Source organism: Ptiloglossa arizonensis, chromosome 9 (genome assembly GCF_051014685.1).
Source record: "Ptiloglossa arizonensis isolate GNS036 chromosome 9, iyPtiAriz1_principal, whole genome shotgun sequence".
Taxonomy (NCBI): domain Eukaryota; kingdom Metazoa; phylum Arthropoda; class Insecta; order Hymenoptera; family Colletidae; genus Ptiloglossa; species Ptiloglossa arizonensis.
This window is the reverse complement of record NC_135056.1, coordinates 5,227,215-5,247,335: the sequence shown is the minus strand read 5'-3', so window position 1 is coordinate 5,247,335 and position 20,121 is coordinate 5,227,215. Positions and strand designations below refer to the sequence as shown.

General features: G+C 36.8%; 1 protein-coding gene across 2 annotated transcripts in view; it reads right to left on the bottom strand.

Annotated features, from left to right (window-relative positions):
• LOC143151337 (uncharacterized) overlaps window positions 1-20,121 on the bottom strand; it is a 658,936-nt gene that overhangs the window by 527,850 nt on the left and 110,965 nt on the right. The gene's annotated exons all lie outside the window — the stretch shown is intronic.

Here is a 20,121-nt window from a genome sequence, read left to right as displayed (position 1 = left end):
ATGGATTTAGCAGAGAATAACACTCTGTCACGGTGGACAGCACTGTTGGGGAAAAATGTATTCGAATAACGAATAAAGAATGAAGAATAAAGAATAAATCCTTCAGATTTATTTGCGAATAACAAATAATGATTTTATTCGAGAAAAAATTATTCGTTATTCGCGAATAAATCTGTTATTCGTAAGAAATTTATTGCACGACATTGAACGTCGACACGCGACACCGAACTTAAAAAAACGTGTTGTCAGTGTCTATTTATTGTGTAATTCTAGTTATTGCGAGAAATAACACATTATCACGTAGGTGTACATTTTTTTATCGGAATAAATCAAGTAGGTATGTCTACTTGACAGTCGCAATGGGAATTGCGATAGTTTTTTAGTTAATTCACCAGCATAGTATACGTAAAAATCATTGAAACACCTGGTACATTAATTTATTAAATACATTATATTGGGAAATAGTTAATTCGTGTATTCTATGTACAAATTCTAAGTTTCAAATATTTCTAAATTAGAAGTTTCTATTACAAATTAAAACTTTCTTCTGTATTTTAGACTTGTATGTATTAGTTTACTATAGATTGACTTTTATAAAATGACCCATTGTTTGTTCATAATTTTAGATTTTAAAAGTACCTTTTCGCTAGAATAGAGAATTATACAGAAAATTAGTACGATCGTACCCTATATAGATATAAATTTCTTACGTTTTTTCATATCGTTCTAATAATTCATCCACGTTCTATTATGCTTCTTATCAGTCTTATTTTCGCATAGTAGAGTTGATGATTCTAGATGTATTTTAAGATTCAAGATTCAGGCACTGCATTCAAGATAATCATCGTAGAATAAAGTAAAAATGTTGTACTATATTGAGCGTCGAACAATACCGATACCGTTGATATAAAATATCTCTATTACTAGATTTATTCGAATAAAATTTTATTCGATGAATTTATTCAAAATATTATTCGATGAATTTATTCAAAATATTATTCGATGAATTTATTCAAAATATTATTCGATGAATTTATTCAAAATATTATTCGATGAATTTATTCAAAATATTATTCGATGAATTTATTCAAAATATTATTCGATGAATTTATTCAAAATATTATTCGATGAATTTATTCAAAATATTATTCGATGAATTTATTCAAAATATTATTCGATGAATTTATTCAAAATATTATTCGAATAATACCCAGCTCTAGTGAATAGCGATTATCTACGTTAGCATTGTAAATGACCTATATCCATTCTTGCAATCATACTCTTCAACAGGTTAGAAAGTAATGTACCCTTCCATTATTAAAAATCCATCGATCAATACACGCATAAAAAATACAAGAACCTCGGAAATTAATATCGAAGCAGCTATAACGTCACGATACTATCAACGTGCATATTTATAAAATACGATCTAGAATCATTCTTAACAGGTAGCGATGCTGGCTGACCTGGTGACCTTTGAAACACTTGTTACAGAACTTTTCATTGAAAAGTTGACAAGGCAACAGCGAAGCACGCGTTGTTCAGACAAAAGCAAAGCCACTGACGAAACTTTGAAACGTTACCTAACGTACAACATCCTCCTTGAGGTCAGTATGAACCCTCGACGTTCCACCTTTCCAAGACCATCTCGTTACGTTCGAATAACAATTAAAATTGAAAACGTCGCAAAGATTTCTTACATTCTTCCTCGATAGAAGAACATTGTCATCTCGAAATCTTATTGACGTTTATTGCATACAGAGAGTCAAAAATCACCTTATCGAAGAGATTAAGGGGACTCGTTGGCTACGAACAAGTTTATCTCTCGGGAACATGGCGTACCAGTTGCGCCATGTTGGTACCCTAACCTTAATATCTACTGATCTGACATTCGTTATTTATCTCAATTTTTTGTCAATATTTTCCAACAATTGTACCGCTTCTAACACCTTCTTCTCTCTCTTTCAACTAACAATAAGTTAGATCCATTTTACAATCAGGTAACTCGGATTTACAATTATTGTCGTCGTCTTTGAAACGTCTGTATCGAGGTAATCGATTTTGTAATCAGCAAACCTAAGATTAATTGAAACCAAGCTCTTGAAATAAACACCAGTACGCTTTGGAAACGTGTCTAATTCCAGACTTTAAGCTTTGTAATCCATCTCGAATAATTCAGACGTGGTGTATGCAGCACATGAAATACATAAGTCAATGTACCTTGTTGGACTCGACAAACAAGAAGACTGTGTATTTCCGGATTTTCTTCCGTTACTGTTACAATGGAAATTGCAGTACGTGCAAGTTGTATGTCAGATTATAGGTATTACAAACACGACGATTTTTTATATAATCTTTGCACAGCTGTCTCTGATACTTTGGATAATATACGGTAATTATTTACAGAAACTTACAGCTCGTGGATTATTATAATTGATGAAGTATGTTATATAAAGAACGGGTATTCCTATTTGTGTCATACCACAAACGTATCTTCGAAGTTAGATGAGGAAAGAAGAAATTAGTTTACGAATACCATTGTCTATTTCATTCATTATCCACGAATATTGTAAGCAAAGACACCCTTAATAATTGAGTAATTTTAAAAAAGAGTTTAATACTGGTGAAATTAACTCACATGCTAGTTCTAGTGTTAAACCATGGTAAAGTCACTCATGGATTAGATGGGGTCAAAAAGTGCAAACACGTTGCAGCAATGTAATTTATCATCCGCGAGTTGACTCTATGATTCAAAGTGTAGGTTATTCGGGATTCCATATCGCATAATATATATGTCAAGAGCAAGGTCATCGGCGAGATGCAAGTTTTTGTAAACAATTACCGAATATATTAGTACACTCTCGGTAATCCATGTCGGTCGATGTATACATTCACCGGTGACTTAACACATTTTCTAGCCATAGCTAGCGTTATATACTTCGGTGTACGCTTTTGCTAAAATCCCTGGTAAATGTATTCGTTACCGAAACACTCGCTGTTGCTCGCAATTTGACCGTGATAAATACGCTACGTCCTTCGGGAGTATAACAATTCCATTCTATCGACTGTGTCCCGAAAGTTACGGACCTCTGCGACGGACTGCATTTTTTCGTGCAGCCAAGTGTACTTTTCGCTAAAATTTGTCAAACAACAGGGTCTTTCGTCGATGGGGAAACTAACGTTGTTCTATCGTTGTAAACGCCTCGTATTGACTCGTCGTATGAGAAATCATCACGTTCGTGACCCGTATCAAAGATGTTTCATTATTCAATCCACCCAGTGGTATCCAAGTGTCAGTAGCTAAGAACATTGGAAGAAATAAAAAATACTGCCATTAAGGGGTATTTTATTGTAACCTGCCAAAAAATTCGAGTGAAAGATATAGTCTTAGAAATATATATGTGCAAAAGCATATCGCAAAATTCCTGAAATTAACAAAGTTATACGTATTGCCCGATGGATCGTAATAAGGGGTAACAGATTGTGCAAAGAAAGCCCGAATTGCACAGAGTTGAAAAATCATCGAAGCAGGACTTCTTTAAATAAAAGGAAGGTCCTCTCTACGGTCCTCAGCTGGTACATTAGCTGTGAGTATGATTTTAGTTGAGATGATACAGAGAGAAACTTTAAATGCATTGCTCAAAATTATCTATTTTCAATTGGTTTCCATGATATCTCAAGATCTACCTGACCGATTTCGTTCAAATTTGTCGTGTACCTCCAGTACATGTGTCGTTATAGTTCGTACTTCGATCGAGTCAAAATTATTATTTTGTCTATTTTTGTTTAATCAGCAAAAGTTAAAAATAACCAAAAAAATCGATATTCCAACTTGAAACTGCTTTTGAACGTGTTTCAAAATAACCAAACGATCGATATTTCTGTCTTCTCGGCACCCTCTACAGACAAATGTATTTTGATTAAGAATCATTTTCGTTTTTTTCCTTTTAAATAAACAAAACGTCTGAAATCGTGGAAACCGTGAGAAAATGTTTTCGATACACGATTGCGTATAAGGCTCTGTATAGTCATTAAAATTGACTATTTCTCCTTGTAAAAATACACAAATATTATCAAAAGAGTAACAAATATACACGAAGAGAAGGCGACGCGAAAAGTTGTGTAGTTTCTTCATGGAGAAATACCGGAGAAAGCAAAAAGAAAAAAAACACGTTTTACAGTGGAAGACCCCCTTAAATTGTACACGGTATCGTTTTCTTTTCGTTAAAGACGGCCGACACTTCGCTCGACTCTCTAATTAATCGATACGATCTCGCAGGAAGTCGTCGGTATCCTGGCCGACGGAGACGAACAAGAGAGAAGAAAGCCGGGAACGATAAAGCAACGACAAGTTCCCGCATGCACGCGCCGTTGATGACCACGGGGCCAAATATCTTTTTCCCTCGTAGAGCCCGACTAGACCTTGGTAATTCCGACGAAAAGTGGAGATCGTAATTAGGTAGCTGTCGCTCCACGCGAGGTAGGGGCCGAAGACGCTGCTGTGTTGTATTAAAGTTGAGGAGACATCGTTCTCGAAAGAGAATAGGAGGGTCGGGGAACCCTCTATTGCCGCTCGCGTGGTGCTCCAATTAGTCGATAAGATCTTTCGCCGGAGCGGCCAAACCCTCTACGCCGGCCTGGAAGGTGGAATCGTTGCTTTCTGAACTACAATTGGTGGCCGTTTTCTTACAAACACGCGTCGCTATCTGTACACACGTACGTGCTCCAAGGAGCTGCGCCGATCGACGGAAAAATGGGTTAAGATCCTCTCGTCTGATCGTAAATACACGTTCGACTGATTATTTAAGGTCCGCTTTTCGTAACGCGCGCTGCCTCGGATGAGAGCGGTGTTCTCATCGTCCCGAAGACCATCGATCCTCCACGAGGATAAACGGGACACCGTATCGAGAAACATGATCATCCGTACGATTTACGTTCGTGGTAATTATTTTCTTTTCATCGAAATTTATCAACATACTGGAAATTTACCTCGACGCGGAGGAAAATAAACGAAGAACGATCGAAAAGTATTTGTTTTGTTTGGAATTAACTGACGAAACCGATCGTCCGTTGGCAAGTTTCTCGTCGTACGAGTTATTTGAGAGAAAATGTGATCGTGAAGTAATAATCTATAGTAGCGTTAATATTGTCCGATGGTTGTTCGATGGATGATAATTTGTAAGAAAATAATTGTCGTTTGATGTTCAAAGTTTGACTTTTTCCGTATAATTTCTCGGTACTTTTTACATAAAATTGAATAGATTGATGAACAAAGGAAAGTCAAGATCGTACGATGTATAGTGTATTCGAGAATGTAGATCAAAGTTCGAAGTCGATACGCTTTGATACATTATCTTGGGAAATTTTAACGGCAATTCCGAAGAACATGGTTTCGTAGTACCCGTGTTCAAATTTTGTAAGTTTTTCGAATTTCAAAATAAAATTTTAAAGATACCTTTTCAAGTAATTAAATAACGAGATCAATGTTCGAAACATTTTCAATGTTTTCGATCCTGCACTCTGAATACCTCTCTTAAAGGGAGTTTTTCAGTCTCCTAAATTACAGGGTACATTCAGAAATTTAGAAAGAAAAGAATATTCGACGAAATATTTAAAAATTTTCATCACATGTTGACATATGACTATTGTAGAACATGTACAAATTTCCACACGGTAATACAATTCATATTTTTCTAGCAAACAATTGTTCAAAATGTAAGTCACAAGTAACTGGAGCGAGAATAAAAATGAAATTGTGTTAACTATGAGTTTGATCATTCGTGGTAATCGAATAAGTGAAAATACAGTTCACAAAATGGCGCGATTTTAAAGCGGAGCGAATAAAAGGTTTCGTCTCTTTTTATTAATAATAAAAAAAAATATGGCAGATGTTCTAATTCTAGTTCCACGAATAAGCGGACATCTTACGAGTTATTAAAATTTCAAGCAGGAAGCTTCGTTACTCTGAAATATAGCTTCCGCAACGTTTGATTTTTAAAGCTCTCGATCGTCGCTTATTGTCGTAATGGGTCGTTTTCTTTTCAAATTTCACCTTCAAATTTTATCGAGACATTCTTCAGACCACAAACTGTAAGGAAATAGAAAAAAAAAACCAATTGGTTTTTTATCGATGTAAAACGTGAAATTTCCCTTAACCCTTATCCGGATTATGGCAGCCCCACGCAACTTTAAACCAGCAATGTACGTTGACGTAACCTTTCGAGAGTTTGCGAACATAGTCATCTATTATCTTACCAACGCTTATAAAGTTGTTGAAAAAAAGAAGAAAACAGATTTACACTTATCAGTTCGGACGATTCGACATTTCATAATGCGCGTGAAACAATCGATTATTTATCCGAGATTATCACTCTGCACCTTCAATTGGAAAGTGTAATCAGTTTCGATGCTACAAAAATGTAAATTTGAATGTATGACAGTTGTGTAGATGGGTTAAAGGAATGCTGGAATGGATTTTGACATTTTCACCGCATGGTTTTCAACGAATTTTTCTACCAGCAGTGAAAAAGCGACAATTTGAAACGGGCAAAAGAAAAAAGAAGTTATCGATTGACGATGCTTCGAGCCATTTGTCGTTTAGTAAGTTAAATCAGACGGATTTATTATTCTATTTTCTATCGCTTGACATTGCAATGGATCAAGGTAAATTTATTCTAAAATGCTAAGAAAGATATATTTATTGCGTATCAAAATTTAAACACGAAGGAATTTGTACGTAAAACTGATACATTGACAAATTTTACTGTGAAAGGAACAAAATATCGAATAAAATAATCGAATACTGTCGAGCGTAAAAGTACAAAAAAATGTTGAGGTAAATGAAACGTATCACGTTAATGAAATTTCTGCAAATTTATATAATGTACCAACTTGTGAACATTGATACGAATTAACGTATTCGATATAATTAACATAAAAATTAATATAAGTAGCGAAGAAATCATCGAGAGAATTAAAGAGATATAAAATGCTTACGTCAAAGAAAAATAAATAGAACGATATTTCTGGAAACAATATTTTCACGTATTCTGAAGCATTCGCAGCTTCGAAAACAATTATCGGTTGGTATGAAACAGAACTAGGAAGTAATGCGAGTAAACTACTAACCTTGACAATAATATGGACTTTAGCAGCGTAGTAAAATTTGGAAAGACGAAGCGAATCGCTAGAACTTATGTATTCCAGTGTAATTCCTACCTGTAAATGAAATAATATACAATAAATATAAATTTTCCATATAAAACACGTTTATTGATACTTAAATATTTTATATGTAGGTAAGTAATACTACTTCGAATTTCTTTTCTATATTCTTTCTGAAATTGTTATATTATCCATATATCGTGTAACGTTTAAGGTTTCATAAAAACAAGCATCAATACAAATGGTCGAAACGTCGTTATTTTATTTCGAATAAATTGATTTTTACTCCGAAAACGATTTCTTACTTTCGCAAAAATTGCAGAGAACGAACCAAAGAAGTCTATAAAATATACTATTAATTAATCATCCGGTTATCAATTAGCAGAGAGAATCAAATTCCTACTGTAATTTCGAAAACATATTGACACGACGAAATGTTTTTCTTAACATTGGACGTAATAGAATGGCATTTCGTTACAATAAATAGTGATCTATTTTTGTTACGATAGAAGCTTATTTAAATCTTCCTGTTTGCGCAAAGTTCTTCCGATTCAATTATAGAAAGAACATTGAGAACGTCGGCACGTAAGAAAACTTTATTACGTAAAAAAGTTTTCTAAATGTCACCAATGAAGATATTAAATAGAAACAGACCTAAAATGTGAATTCTGGATTCTCCATTAATGTGGCCAGCGAAGGAGTTGTAAATATTATATATACAAGCTTAACGAATTGTATCATATTCTCAAGGTAACCAGAAATTCACAACATTAAGTTACTTCAAATTTTTAAGGCATTCGTCCTTTCTATTAAAGTAGAATGACTTACGGTCAGAATCTTTCCTAAAATCAGTACGAATGTTTATTTCTATTTACTACTGAACACTATTAACTTTGTCCTTTGTTAGAAATTAAAAAATAAACCTTCCAAATTTGTGACAAACGCAAGTTACAACGATCCATAAATTTCTATCTCTCGAATCTGGTTCAAAAATTTCCGACACTTTTCTATTATTGTCCATGTTCGATGTTTTACGTTACGATCGATCGTTTAACCGAACTTTCATATTGTGAATTCGACAATAATACCAAAACGAGTTCCGGAAACGAAAGATATAGATTTATCCCCTAAACAGAGAACGTGGTAGAATCTTTTTGCTCGAATTATAAAAGCTGATAGATCCGCGTGGATTTAAAATGCAATGGCCCCTTTCAACGAAAATAGGCTGCCTGGGAGCGAATGTGGCGAAGCAACATCACTGCTGGTGAAATAGGTTGAGATCAATATAAATGTTTAAACGGTTTCATGAAAGCACGGGCGACGATTATCTCTCTTAAAAGGAGGAACGTTACACGCGGCATACGTAATGCGCTTGTTGTCCTTGTTGAGAAAAATTCACTCGGTACCTTCAATTACGACCTCGTGAACACGTAACACGCAGATATTGATCTCAATATTTAAAATAATAGAATTCCTTCTCAAGTGGTTTACATTATTTGAATTATTTTAATCCGCTTTGTGTTCGCGTCGCAATTTCCACAACAGTTAAACAGTGAAACGAATGCAACACTCGAGGGAAAAAGAACGAACAAAAAAATAACGAGACGAAGGAAAATTGCAATACACGAAGATATACGAAAGAAAATAAAGCGTTGCGAATTGTAAATTTTTGAAGATTAATTTTTTGATAACACAATCGGTGTACGCTTCTTGGAAAGCGTTTGAGTATTTCGTACGTTTTCGCTAAGAGAGCTGGAATTCGATAAGACTTACGTTCGTACAAATTAGGGAATTTAAAGTACAGCTTTCCGTTGATACGAAAATTTATCTTTGCAAGCTGCTCGAGGTAGAACCTGCGTTAACTCGTTTCTGTATTTCACATTTTGCACTAAATTGTAGAAGTTTCAGCACCAGTAAGTGCGTACATGTACGTACCCACGTGTACACCAATTTTATCTCGTGATTTTTGACGCGTTATCGCTTAAGCATCGTAACTAGGTACGGGAACTCGTGCGAACGACCGAAGTGAAAACGTAGCTGTAGAATACTGCACTTCGACGTAACGAGTAACGTATCTTTGTTCGAAAATTTAATCTACGCGAAATGGAGTAAATCGTGCAACGATTCATTAGTTCGAAATGAGCAGAGAAGGAAATTTGTTCACTCTGTCACAATGGTGAAAATTCTATGTTACAAAATTCCAATGGTTATCTATCGACCGAAGTTTTATTCTTTTGGGAAGTATTTTCCAAGTATAACCAGACCTCGAACATAAAAAGAGAGGTATAACAATTCTATACAGAAATGCAACTCCAGTTGGATGAGTCATATGTATTAAAAGAGCATCTATATTTATATAAATTAAAAGAAAAATTAATTTCTTAATGTACGAATATATACAAAAATTGCGAATTATACAACTATCAGAATTCCTACTTACTCTCCTTTGTACAGTTTCTCGAAATCGATCGGAATTCTATAAAATTTGTATTATTCAATAACTCGTTGTTCGAGGAACTTGAAAACACAAACCCTTTCGTCGATATAAATAATGATACTGTAACTCTCGATATTACAAACGATCGAACAATACAAAATAAGTATTTCAAAATACATTCAACGATCTCTCCTCCGTCTGAAACGCTTAATTATACCTTAACAAAATTTCTAACTCGAAAATTCTACAGCCTGAAAACCGTCACTTGTCACAATTCTGTGCTAAAAAAAAAAAAAACAAAAAAGAAGAAATAAACAAGCGTTGTCGCGACGATGTTTCATCACGATTCTTTCGGGATCGATGTCACAGTGGTTTCTCGGTACGTAGACGCTAGAGACTGTTCCAGGAATGTGGTAACGCATCGTTTTTGACATATGGCAATTTGATGAAAAAGTTACAGCCGGCTACCGAGAGAGAGGAGAACCGTGGTGGTGGCAGTTAGCACACCGAATTATGTATCGCGAGCGTAACGTGCTTCGTACCGGTTTGCTTTACCAGCCAGGGAAGACACCGAGCGGTGCATTTCACGACGATCGGTTCGCCATCTGCCATAAACGTGCATAAGGAGTCGAACACGGTCGTGCACGTGCCTACACGCGAGCTTTCGCACCAGCTGTTCGGGCAGCCTGAAACGAAGCCACAGCTGTTGCCGAACCTGCGACGATCGATTCTTCGCATTTTTATCACATCACGTTGAACAGGAACCTACCGAGGAATGATTATCCGCGTTGTTGCACGAATAATGGTCCTTCGGGTCGCGTGATTTCAACTGCGGGATCATCGAACGTGACAACGAATCATTCATCGAGGAAACGTGACTTTAGACGATTCGGAACCACTGCTCGTTCCTGTCACGGTACTCGCGAACTCGAGCCTCTGGACGAATGGAGTCGCTCGTAAGTGCGCACACTCTCGAAACGTTATTTGCCTGTAGACTATTTAACGCAACGAATCCGTTTCCACTGTTCGAGCACGAGTGTTTTATAAACCGGGACCGCCACACGAAAGTCTCGAAAGCTAAATCGATCGAATCTATGGAACACAAAGCGGAGAAAATTTACGTTACGAACGTTGTTCCGTCGCAAATGTTTTTCCTGTTACGTGGTCGTGAACGTGACGCGTCGACAGCGATCATTTCCTATTTCGTGTCCGTATAAACAAACGAAGTAAGCATTATAAACCAACGTTGCGTTACGTGCAATGTATTATTCAGATTGTTCGGTCAGTTTCATGCATTCTATTTGTACATAGTTAAGAGCACACGTTACGTAAAATTACTACAGACAGCGTGGCCTGTGGCGGACAATTTTCCAAGTGAATGATAGCAGGGGACGTGTACAAATTTAACGAAAATTGAGAAATTTACTGAAAATGAAGTTCAGCTCGCACGAACCGAAAGACAAACCATTCGGTGCGCATTTATTTTACCGTTGTGCATTTTTTAGAATTGCATTTGAACAGTGTTAGTTTTGAATAAAGAATTACAGTTGGAGAGGTTTTACACATCAGGGTGTACCAGAGATCAATTTTAACGTATTATAATTAATTGGTTGTTAAATGTATCGTACTAAATGTATCGTAGACGGAGGCTAATTATTCCTTCCTTGTTGGTACATTAGAGCAAAGAATAATGCCACGATATTGAAATTAATTTATAAATAGAAAATCTACAAAGAAACCTGAAATATTGCATTAATGAATCAATTTCAACATTGTCGAGATTATTTTCTTCTCTAAAATGCCAATAAGGAATGATTAATTATATTTCATTTACCTAGTACGTTTATCAAAAGAGAATGTAGGATTTTATGTATAAATATACATTTAATATTCCGTTAAGATTAATTAAACCGCGCTCCCATTTAACTTATTCCTCGACAATTGCTAGATAATCTCAGGGATAAATTTAGTCCGCGAAAAAGATAAAGACGTTCGTGCAAACGTTAGTAATTTTATTTCTCAATTATTTTACTTTATTTGGTCATTTAACGTTTCAAAGCACACATATGTGAAGGTGTACATATAAGATAAGCGAGTGAAATATGCTGACAGGTGTGCAAAAGTGGCGAGGTGCGGTTAAAGTGCTGTTACTAACCTAATTTGGGTTACATCCATTTAACACTGCGATTGTTTATAGTCTTTACAGAAACTGTTTTTAGAAATTTTCGATACGTACCGATAAAAGTGTCTCATCGAAAATCACGAAAGTATTTATCTATAGTCAATAAAATCGTACTACGAGATATTAAACCACGGTTGCAAATACTCGACTAAAATGAAATACAATGACTCGATATAAAATGAGAATTATTTAAACGCTAAAAGTGTCTGTAATTCAGAAACAAGTCAGGTAGAAAGTGTTTGGATAATCTCGCGTTTTTTATTTTTGCATGCAAAATTCACCCACGCAATGACCACATTGTATGAAATAACTTTTATTTTATTCGAATTTCTTCTACCGCTCGCAAAAATGGCTGCTTCCTTCAATTTACTGTGTCTAGCAATGTCTAGATGTACACTCGAAAATGTTAGTAGTTCTTCGATAAATAAATGAAATAAATCGAAAAGCAAGTTACACGGATCTACGTAAATTTGAGAAAAATTATTTTTTAACATCGAAAATTGAATAACCGATTACTTCGTTATGCAAACGCATAGCGTGCGAAGCATTCCAGTTATTCCAATTCTATCGATGAATTTCAAAAGAACAATCGGTAAAACTACGTATATTAAGGCTAAATTGCCAATTATTCGACGTTGTGTTTAGTTAATTTTAATTAACGTTGAGAATTTCACATTCGCATTGATTTTACGTTATAGATTTACAATCATGTACGAATCTGTTATTATTATAACGCAAATGTCAGTAACAGTTGTTTCGTCATAGAAAAGCCGATTCCGACGTTGACGAAACGTTAATGTTACATTAGTGCGGTGCCCAATAATGATACCAATTAATCACGGAATGTACAATATCATTTACCAATGTAAAACACCAAGAACGTTTTCACGATACAAACCACTAAACTCTACAAAATTCTCAACGAGGCAATCTATCCTTTGGATATGTCAAGAATTAAAAGAAACATTGTTAATAATTCTGTAAGTACACGCGACACACATACACGTATATTCCTAATTGATCGACACTTTAAAATTGATGCACCATTTTATCGCTTCTAATTCGAAGAAAAATGAAACTCGAGACACATTATAATCGATAAATTAACATTTTAATCGCTTTACAGAATCACAGTCGGATAGACAGAAGATTTCGTAATGTGCAGGCAAAATAGATTCGAAATTAATTAAAACATTTCACCGATTTGATTATATTTCTAGTACGCTTATTTACGTTCGTAAATTAAACAACGTGCAAAATAATCAATGGCTATCGTGAAGTAAAACTACCATTATCTCGAACTCTTGTTTAAAATTAAATATCGTCGCGTTAGAACAAGATATATTTAAGTTTGGGAAAAAACTTTCATTCAGCTGTTCGCTCGATTGGAAGCACAGCTGTTTCTGAACTTGCAACAACCTATCTTTGGTATTTTCTTCGACATTCGGACTCGGTTACAGAATGACATCGAGGAATGGTGTGTATCGGATTATCGATTAACGCACATTAGTTACTCCGTGCAATTAATACGCGAGGTGAGGTAGAATTAAGGGACTATTACGTCAAATCAGACGTGAGAAATTAATACCAATGTCCATTTCAATGCCAACTACCGTTTATGCGAAGACAAAGTGGTGCATCAGTCTGCAATAAAAAGTATTATCTTGGAACCGAATTGTGTTTTTTACATTCTTTTACACTCGAGAACATTCTAAGGAATGTCTTCGAACGATTTCAGACACGTGACTATCGTATCGATATCTACCAATTGCATCAAGTTCGATATTTATTTAACCTCGTCACGGATAATAGCACATACCTACGTGTACGCTTAGCTTTCGAGTTATTTCAAACATTGCAACGCGGAAGCGGAGATGGACAAATTTTTATTCCAATGAAAAATGAACAAAATCAACCTATAGTGACTTATTCGCGACATTTATTCGATCGCACGGATATTACATTTTTATTTGATCACTGTGAAATATTTCATTTTATAATTCGAATTGTAATTTTCATTGAACGAGTAACGGATAAAAAGTGGTGTATCTTTTGTCCGTCTCTGCGTGGCAGCAATTGTAGTTCGTTTGAAACAAAACAATTGGTATGGAAATAAAGGAAACGATGATGAAACTTAACAATCAGTCTCAACGTCGAAGGTAATTTGTTTTAGTAATTTTTTAAAGTCAAAGTTTCATAAACTTTCCATAATTGATCGTATCGAATCTTTCAAATTTATGGGAAAAGAAAATTGCAGCAACGAACGATAACATTTCCATTTCTTGTTCAAGAAGAAATTATTTTCGCCGTTATTTTATCAACGGATTTGAGTTTTATCGAGACGAAGAATTCGTTCAAAATTAGAGAATCGTTTCTAAAAAACAAGAGAGAAATCGCGAAAATATACCGCGTGAAAATATTTATTTGGAAAATTGTCGATTCATTGCGAGTTATTCGAATAATTTGCAACTCTGACAGTGGACTAACTTCATTGTTGTCTCGTTAACGTTCCAATGATACTCGACGTTTTAATTGTATCGATGCTGCAAGAAATATCAACAAGTGCATCTCACTAACACCGATGATAAATTACTTCGATGTTTGTTTCGTACCAAAACACAATGCCTGAGAATCGACGAATATCGATATTCATGCTCGATTACACGCCATTCGATCGTTACTTCTTTCAGTTATTCTTCACGAAATTTATATTCCTTTAATAATATTTACAAAGAAACCGAGTTTCGACAAGGACAATTTGCAACGCCCGGTCGACATTTTCTAGAAGGTAACCAGCGAGTTATTTTCTTTCGATATTCATCGAGCGAGTCGCTTCTTTTCGAAACGCTCGTCTCTCGGGGGAAAGATACAAGAATTGATATTTTCTTATTACAGGATGACACACCACTTTACTTTCGGTTAGTCGACTGTTCGTTCCAAAGCTTTATTCTTTTACCTATATACCCAATACGACGTGTGCTTGAAATACTAATCGAATAATTTCATTACGTTCAAACGGATTCGAATATATACTTAACGGCGGCACAGGCACGGATAATTTAGCAGCTGGTAACTCTAGCGAATAAGCAATTGCGATTCCGTCTACGAGAATCGATCTTCCGCGCTATCATCGAAATCCAAAGGAGAACGAACAAGGCTGTTGCTCGCATGTACGACATTGTTCAGCGCATGTCGTCCTACTTGGCACGGGCACAGTGTTTTAATCTTTGCTCTTGATCGTAAACAGAGGGCAGATTTACACGAATGAAGACACACATTGAAAGCACGCCGAAAACAATTCCACGGTTAGGCAAATGAATAAGTCTAAAAGAGGGTGGCACAGAAATGTCAATCTTACACGAAAATATTGCCGCATCGAACGAACACGATGTTTGGAAAGGGTTATTTCAATTTTAAACTAAGATTTCCTTTCGAGAATCGTTAAAACTGACTTCTTCGGTGAATCGTATTTGCCACAAAATTGCCAAATATTTGCAAACATTTTTGTCGCGTTTCACTAATAACGAATAAACAATTTCAGGCGATTGTAGAAATCTGTTGGTCGCGATGTTTTCAAACGATAAGTTAATACAAATTTCAGTTCCTTCGCGAAGAGCGTAGGTTGCAACGCAGCGATTACAATTACAATCGGTGATAAAAGTATTCCATTGCTGTTGAATCAAATTTTTAATGCCAAAGTTTCATTATGATTTTCAAAATATTTTTACTACGAAAGAAGTACCTAGATATCAGAATCGTGGATGTTAAGCTTGAAAAATAACAACGGGAAAGGTTTAAATAAATCTACGGAGAATTTTTTGGCAATATTGACTGTACGTTGCAAAGGTATTCAAACAACGTAAAATTGTCAATGTCAATATTGTTGTAGCATAGTAAAATGTTTGCTTGAAATTTTTAATTCATCAATATACTCTTCATTATAGGTATTTACTTCGTTAAATTTTGTTCGAACTATATCAGAGACATATGTCTTGCAATGTAAAGTTAATTGACGAAAAATTGCAACTAATTTCCACATTGTTGTACATTTGTTAAACGCGTGTATAATTGGAACATCCGCGCGCCACCGATGCAAATAAAACATTTAACAGATCGTAATGTAATTTCGCTCTCTAAAGCATTAAATCACGAACGCTTGGGAAGCAAAGTTCGGAAACGTTCGAATCCTTTCGCGACCCGCTGTATATCGGATTTAAATCGTTCACGGTAGCTGCTTCGAGCACAATTCGACCCAACAAATCGCATAAAGCAAAACCGAGTGCGTTGTGTCAATTAGCGACTCGATGGAAAACACCACGCGCAAAGAAACATTTAAAGCAGTCCGTCGTGACGAACGAACTGAAATTCGCGGTATTCGGTGGCCTGTACAGCCAGCTCTATAAAGTTCGAGATTAAGCTCGTGAAAGCCGGCTCGGCGAGAAAAATTAATTCACTCCCAATTTTCTTCATCGTACGCTTTCCCGCTCTCTTTAACTATGCCAGACTGGCGAGAAGCAGAGGAGGAAAAAGTGACGGAGGAAAAAAGAGGCAAGAAGAAAGAAGCTCTCTCTCTCTCTCTCTCTCTTTTTCTTTTTCTCTCTCGGCGCGCATATTATATTAGCATCGCCCGCAAGATTTCGCGTGCAGCTGATTTTGCTTACCATTCGGGAAAAAGGTTTAGCCCCGAGATTCAAAGGGGACAACGACACCGTAGAACAAGAAGAACCGACCGAGGAGGACGAGGAGCGGCGAAAAAGAGAAGAACAGAACGGTAGAGGGGGAGGGAGGGGGGGGGGGGCGAACGACGACACCGAAGGTGGAAGTGAAAATTATTCTCAGGGAATTTCACCGGAGCAGCCGCCGCCGCGGAGTGGAGCCTAGAGAAGAAGACGAAGAAGAAGAAGAAGACGAAGAAGAAGAACAAGACGAAGTGGAAGAAGAAGAAGAAGAAGAAGAAAAAGAAGGAGAGGCAGTCCGTCGGCTTTTCCTCTCTTTTTTTCTATCATCTCCCTCCGCGCCTGGGTTGCTTCTCTTTTTGTTTTCACGCTAGGCGTCCCGAAGGGGATGCGTTAAAGCCCGGCTGTAATCCGGGCGATGCAATCAAGTAGATGAGACGGGACTGCAACCTCCTCTATCCTCCCTCTGCTTCACCTTTTGCTTCTCGCTCCAACCCCTGTCCGTACTTCTCTCCTTGACGTCGTCGTCCTCTTTCGTCTCCCTTTCTCTCGTTCTCTTGGGTTCAAAATCGTCAGATCTCTCTTTCATCGCTCACAGACGCTCACCGGGGTGTCCCTCTCTCCTTCTCCGAGCTCCCGTCAGACCCTCCTCTCCATCTTGCTTCTTCGAAAGAGAGCACAGTCTCCGCGGTAAATCTCCCCTCTCGGTCGCTCGCCCGGCTTTTTGAAACAACCTTCTCGCAGCGCGCCTCCATTTGCTCCTCCGCGCGGGAGAGCCGCGGCGGTAACGACGCTTAAGCCACCCTCACAAATCATTCGTTTTAGTCGCCGGTCGGGACATTAGTACGCGCCACGTTTGCCTCCCCTCGACACCCCCTCCTGTCCTCGATGGCTTGCGCACACAGAGAGGAACGTAGGGCGATATCATTGGCAGCAACCCTACGAGAAAGTCCCTCGCAAACTGTACACACGGTGACAGAAATTCGTGCCAACTTAGGGGCACAGGAACTGCTCGACGTTACCCCTTCCCGTTCGCGACTCACACGGTAAGGCGCATGCGCGGATGCGCGATACAGATGCGCGGGATCATTGTGCGGCTGACCGCGCCACGGAACGGCTCGATCTTCCCAATTTAACCTCTTGCCCTACGATTTAACCTTCCGCCGGGTATCGCGAGATCTATGCATTCGCATTTTTGTTTACATTTGGAGATGCTTGGGTTCTTGAAACATAATACTATAGCTTTCTTCTCTTTACTATTAGCAGTGAGATGAGAAGTGTTAAGTTTTAATAACACGAGTCATTATCGACAGCAAAGTCGGTCACAATTCTCATTGTTTTCGAGAACGCTAAATTTTCTTTTCGAAGACATTATGTAAGGAACTCTTTTTAATTTTTTAAGAAAATATATTTAAACGTACGAATGTGAACAAGACTCACCCGTGCTTCTTAAGTTTAACCCGATTTCCTTACTACGAGTTTCACACGATATTGTAAACGAAGGGGTTAATGTACAGATGGAATTAATTTATCTAAATACGAATGAATCGTATCTATCACCGTGATATAACAATATTTCCGTCCAGAGAAGGACTAAGTTTTTTATTTAGATGAAATTTTCGAACAACGAATAAAAGGTAAACAGCTTTTTCGACCGTTGATTAAACATTCGAATTCGAATTGTAGAATGAAACGTTTCGTTACGAGAAAATGCAAATTTAACCATTAAAATAAAGGAACAAGGGTCTCGAACAAATTGCTATAAGTACTTTGGTTTTATTCGTCGTTTTTTATTCGAATAAAACTGCCCGTTTCCAATTCCGTCGATATTTTAAGTTAAAAATACATTATGTATTATATATGTTTCACTCTGATTTCAAAACAAACTCCGATACGGCTCTATAAAGTTTGTAACAAATTATCGATTCAATGAACAAACACGATCATTCGTTAAATACGTTACGTTGCATGTTGTGAACGAATTTCGGTACATCTAACCGATGTAATGCATATTTTATTTAAACGATAAATGTATACAAAAGTATGGTACCTAAAAATCGAATACTTCCCTCAATATGTCGGACCGAGGATGAGAATTAACGAGGGCGAGCGAGAAAGAAGATCCGTGTGAATAATTCTAGGAAATGTTATTGATAAACACAAAGTGTATAAAATATTTACCGTATTTAAAATTTTTCGAAAGGTTTGAATCACTGCATCGCGCATGTCAAGAACATGATGCGTATTTACACTCCTAGACAAAAAGATAACAGACGTGCGCTATCTTCAGTTTCTCGTATTATAATTATGGTAACATAAAAATTACAAATTGCACGAAAGAATACCTTATATGAATATACGAAGATAATTTGAATCGACGAAAAGTCAGTCGATTCTCTCGGAAGAAATGTAAACGTACGTATAAATGTGCACTAAACGAATTATAGAAGTCGTAGCGAGCAAAGGAGATTTTAATCACTATTAAAAACAGATACAAATCTATTTCATTCGTGTCTATCTACTTGTAGTTTATATTACATGAAATATATATGTGTATTTTCTAAGTGCGCTATCATTTTATCCGTACCTAATCGCATGTTTGCATTTCCTACGAGAGAACCGACTAGCCTTTCATCTATCCAAGTTATCTTTATATCTACGTGTAAGGTGTACTTTACATACGATTCGCAACTTTTATGTTATTGCAAGTATAACACGAGTAATTAAAAATAACACGCGCGTCCTATCCTTTTGTTTGAGACTACAGCACAACCACCAAGTGCCTTAATCTCGAAACATTCTTCGTTCGACTACATCCTCAAAGTCGTTGGCTAAACGATCTCCTTAATGTGTGGAACTTGTGTTTTTAATTTTATAATACAGCGGAAGAACCACGAAAGTAGAAGAACGTATCCAGTCTCGTATATTGCAATAGCTCCGATTACAAACAAAAAACAGTATATTACGAAGATTGGTCGAAAAGTACCCGAGAGCATCAGGGTAAAGGTTCGTTTTCACGTTAAGCGAAGTCACGACTTTCACCGCGACATCTGTGATTGGAATGTCGCGTCAACGCGACATTTAAGTTTTCACGATGACAAATGTCGTGACATTCTACGTCGCTGACTTCGTGTCGTATGAAAATGGAGAGGCCCTTATCCTTCGATCTCAGTCGATGCTGGTTACTTTCTGTTCGCACGGAAAGTATTACCACTATGGACCCCGGCTGCGTTCTTTTCGTAGGCCAACGTTACGTTCTAAATGGCAAGTGGAGGGATATGGGACTCCACGATGATCACAGGTGGAATTTTGCTTTCGCTCGATTGACTACAGTATTGTCTCGTTACAGGTCGTCATTCGTGTTTCGTTATAAGTAGTCTCTTTATCTTTCACTGTTTTTGTAGTTGTCTCGAATAAAGTTCGCTGGAGTTTCAGTGGATTTGATAACTAATCTTATATCGTGACGATCGTTAAATTTTGTTGACCAATTTAATTTTCTATTTCTAATGCTTTTTCCAATAATAATAAATCCGTGAGTGGGTTTCTCATTGTCCGTTGCTTCGAAAACCACGTCTGAAGGCGGTGTTCCAAATCCTCTAAAATTCTTTAGCTGTGCAGCTTCTTAATTTACTTTCTTCACGTTGAAGAACACGTCGTACCGT